Source organism: Equus asinus, chromosome 21 (assembly GCF_041296235.1).
Source record: "Equus asinus isolate D_3611 breed Donkey chromosome 21, EquAss-T2T_v2, whole genome shotgun sequence".
Lineage (NCBI taxonomy): Eukaryota > Metazoa > Chordata > Mammalia > Perissodactyla > Equidae > Equus > Equus asinus.
Window position 1 is genome coordinate 67580281 of NC_091810.1, and position 4808 is coordinate 67585088.

The 4808-nt window shown below is 42.1% G+C and overlaps 1 pseudogene; it reads right to left on the reverse strand.

Annotated features, from left to right (window-relative positions):
- Positions 1-1268: 1268 nt before the first annotated feature.
- LOC106830968 (BRISC and BRCA1-A complex member 1 pseudogene) lies at positions 1269-2204 on the reverse strand (annotated as a pseudogene).
- Between the last annotated feature and the right edge of the window lie 2604 nt (positions 2205-4808).

The window sequence follows — 4808 nt, forward strand, 5'->3', positions numbered from 1 at the left end:
TTTTCAATGTCTGTAGTACACTCCCTTGTATGTATTACCATAATTTGACCAGTCTTTTGTTAAATTTTTTTTTAAGAAGATTAGCCCTGAGCTAACATCTGTCACCAATCCTCCTCTTATTTGCTGAGGAAGAGAGGCCCTGAGCTAACATTCATGCCCATTTTCCTCTACTTTATATGTGGGACACCTGCCACGGCATGGCTTGATGAGCAGTGCATATGTCTGCACCAGGGATCTGAACCGGTGAACCTCAGGCTGCCAAAGCGGAACATGCAAACTTAACCACTGTGCCACTGGGCCGGCCCCTTGACCAGCCTTTTGTTATAAATAAAGCTGCTAAGAACTCTCTTGTACATGTCTTTTTGGACATGCACCTCATTTCTCTTGAGATGTACCTAGGAGAGGGATTACTGGGGCTATAAGTTGCTGGTCACCTGTTATCGGATCTTGAGGTTGCTCCTAATTTTCTGTTATTTTCAAGCAATTCTGCAATGATCCTTGTTCTGCTAGAATGTAAGTTTTGCAAGGGCAAGTACCTTTTCTGTTTGCTCCATAAATGAATTCCAAATGCCTATGTTGCTATTTTCAGCACATATTTGTTGAAAGAACTGAATAAACATGCATTTTTTCACATCTGTAGGAATACAGTGAATTCTTGACTCAAACTTTTCCCTCCTCTGCCCACGTCTGCAAATGGCCGTCAGAGTGCCATGAGTATTGATTTGGGGGTTATAAATAAATTTTAGTGAGTAGGCAAATTTTCAAATATTCACAAATAGTGAGGACTCACGAATAATGAGGATCAACTCTATTTCATGGGACGTATTCCTAGAATTGGACTCGTTGGAGAATAGAGTATTGCACACTTTAAGTTTACTGATAGATACTGTCTAATTTCCATCACCTTTCATAAAAAGACATATTAACTTACTTTTCAGTCGATGGTATGTGAGAGTGCTCACCTTCCCACATTTCTGTCAACTCTAGGCCAAATCTGTTCTTGTTGTGGCAGACCTGGATAAGGGAGCCTCAGATTTCTATTTTGATGACAAAAATCACACAGGGAAGAACGAAAATTACAATTGACAAACTGGAGTAAAGTATGGGCTGGGAAACAGGGGCAAAGGGTGCCCAGAGTCCCTGGAATGCTTCTTGGAATCTTAGGCTTCCTTCCAGAGTCCTCCAGGTGCCCCGGATGCCTCCTGGAACACCCTCACCAGGGGTTCCATTGAGTCCAGTTTGAGAACCAGCACTCTAGGCCAAGGGTTTCATTGTACAAGAAGGTGGAGATGTGCAGAGATGGTTCGTACAGTGGCCTCAACCTCAGTGGGCACATCCTCCTCCTCCAGCAGGCTGTAGGAGGCATGGCTCTCTCAGGGACCCTGTAGAGGGTAAGCCAATAGCTTGCCCATGTGGTTGTACAGCTCAAGGGCTGGCAGGGCCAGCACCACCTCAAACTTGTAGCTGGTACCCTTGGTATCCAGACTATGCATGATGGCAAACCTGTCCTTTCAGCTCATTCCTCCTCCTCCCCCTGGTCAGCACTGTTGTGGATATATACAATGTTGAAGTAGCAAGAGAGCCCTGGAACATTTCTTCACTCGCCGCAGGGAGACCTGGGGCTGGCACAGCAAACAGCTGTAGACAAGGATGGTGTGGACCACACTTGGCAGGGGATCGTCTGCAAGTGCTTAGTGACTGGCAGCTCAGTCTTCTTCTGGATGAGGCTGAAGAGACCTTCTAGATTGAAGGTGGAACAAAAGGCTATCTCCAGGTCTAGAGGCAGCTGCCGTGCTTGTAGGGGCTGGAGGTCAGGCCAGACAGCCAGGCTGTGTCCTCGTTCAGCACCACCCGCCTGAATTCGTGGCTTTTGTTCTTGTATTTTATCCTCGGGAACATTTCACTCATCTCCTGGGAGACGTTGAGCACGTTGATCTTGGAGCTGTTGAACGACTCCACCTTTAGCAGCAACATTTCCTTCAACAGGTCCAGGCAAATGATCACCTTCTGGACAGTTGGCCATTGGCATCTGCACCTGGACCTCAGGGACAAGCAGGGACTCCTGCCAGGGATTGGAGCCAGCTCCTGGAGGGCTTGGAGTCCTCATCAGCACTGGCTGCCTCATCCTCTGCCTTACTGTGGCTGCCCAGCCTGGCCTGGGCCTCCAGTGCCTGGTCCTCAGCCCCCTCAGTGTTGGAGCACATGCACGAGGCAGCTCCTCTCCTTCCCCTCTCCTCTTCCTCCTCCTCTTTGCAGCTGGAAGTGGTGCAGTGTGGCCATGACACCCCAAATATTTAACTTCTGTATTCACAGTGCCTGGCACGGTGCCCAGCATGTTGTCAGCACCGAATCAATGATGGTTAGTTGGTTGATTGAGTGAAGGAGTGAATGAATGAATATTTCACCTCAGGCTCTTTACTCCTCTCCCATTTAGTTGTAGATTTTCTAGATTTCTCTGAATCTAATCTTAACACTAGTCTCTGGATGGACTCTCTGGGTATTCCTACCCTGACCTTTCATGAGTCCAAACAGCAGTGGGAAAGCAAAGGTTCTGAAAAGCAACGATGACTCAGGGGCCCGGCTTTTTCTCCACAAAGGCCAAGAGCTACTAGCAGAAAATGCAGTTACCTTTACAAATCTGATCAGCAATTGATTTTTCAATTCAGTAAATTATGAAACATTTTTTAAACCAAAGAAAATACTAATTAACACCAAAGAAGATTAAGCATGCACTCAAGTTTTCCACTAACTTTAATGAATTAGTTGGGTTGCCGGAACATTACTCACCACTGGAAGAATAAAGGACAGATATGTGCTCCCCAGTCTGCTGAGCATGCTAATGAGGGCTTCACCTCATTTGCAGGGAAAATGTTCTTCAGTGAGCATGCACAACGGAGATAATGAATCTATGCCCAATTTTACTTCCAGTTTTATTAATAGATTATTCTACAGACTAATGCAATTATGAATTAGCTATGCAACAGCACACAATGGAATTCATGAACAAATTTGGTTAAATGCTTTCCTTGATTACACTGTGTGTATAACATCTTTAAAGCAGGGATTGGATTCTTAATTCACACCATCAATTAATATTTGCACACATTGTATTAATCAGTTTCCTTGGCCAGGAGAAGTCCCAGTTGTTTATCGGTAGTGATATATTAGCATTAGCTGGTATCTCTCATTACTAATCTGAAATTCGTAAGGAAAGGGAGAGAAAAGTTTCTTTAATTTGTGTTTTTAAATATCAAAACACTCTCTTATGTTTATAATATAGTAAAGGTAAAAAGCAGGTTCAAAATCACATGAATTATATAATGCCATTTTTATTCATCATCTAGAGGAGTCTGGAAGAAAATACCCTGAAGTTTTGGCCATGGTTATGTCCAGGCAATAGTCTTCCTGATGACTTATTTATTTTCTTTTTGCTTTCCTGTATTTATGAATATTTTTCTCCAGAGAACATATATCATTTGAATAATGATATATAGCACCTTACATCTATACATACACTAAAAAATACTGAAAACTTTAAAGCATTATATAGTTTCTAGGAGTCCTGATATTCAATAAATCCCAGTGTAAATGCACTATAAAAATCTGTCACATTTCAGAGTGGAATGCTGACTGTGATAAATGAAATTATGTTACAAACGTATGATACCCCATTGAAGGGGGAAGAGAAAAAGGAGCAGATCTATGTAACTTCTGAACATGGTGCTTTGGATACTGTAAGACTAAAGATGGAAGGAGCTCTGCATAAACACCTTACTCTGATTGGTAAATTTGTTTTTTACAGGGCTATAGGTTGAACAAATAAGTAAATACATGTCAGAGGAAGAAGTTACAAATACGCAAGAGGGAAAGGCTAGAATGTCCTCTATGGTGTTGGATTAGAGTAGGGGACATTGGTATGAAATTATGTTTAGTGTATATATTTGTATATACATATATGTTTTATTTATTTTAATATATACACACCATTTTGATCTAAACACATGTAGACAGCTAGATACAGAAATAAATGTAGGTATGTGTGCATACATGGGCTAGTATACACACGTGTATTTTCTTGCTCAGTCGGCTGACAGGGCCTAGAAGTAATGATATCCAGCAGCGATGAACACAACCAATGTCCAGATCTTGGTTTCTAAATGCTGTTCTCCAATAAAAATAACCAGGGCTGCTTGGAGAAAGGGCTGGGACAGGCAAAATGAGCTTGAAGTATCTTTTCCAGAAATTAAGATGTTCTCCCCTAGAAAAGGTATTGAGCATGTCAAAAAGACATAGGAGCCAACCTATAATAGCTCCTGTTGTCCAAAGCTGAAATAATTTGGGCAAGAAAATAAATAATGATAATATTGGGTTATAACCCAAGGAATAAACTAAATATCCCTGAGTACATATTGATATAAACAAATGACTGAATAAATAAATAAATGGAGGAGAAGGGACAGATATCTACGCAGAAGAATTCCGATTAATAAATGCCAGAGACCTCCAGAAGGTGGAATTTAATTCTTCTTCCCTTGAGTGTGGGCTGGACTTAGTAGTGATTTGCTTCCAATGAATAGAGTGTGGAAAGGGGAAGACAGTACATTGCAGTGACAAAACCTGCACACAGCACCTTAACCAAGTGATCAAAGTTAAGATCACCATGATAGGTCAAGTTCATATCATCCCCTCCCTAATATAGTGAGATGAGAAGGGTGCTTCCCCTCTCTGGTTTTCTTCCCCAAAACTCAGTTCCCCAGTCTCATCATGAGAGAGCTTGTCAGGCAAACCTAAATTAAGGAAAGTTCTAT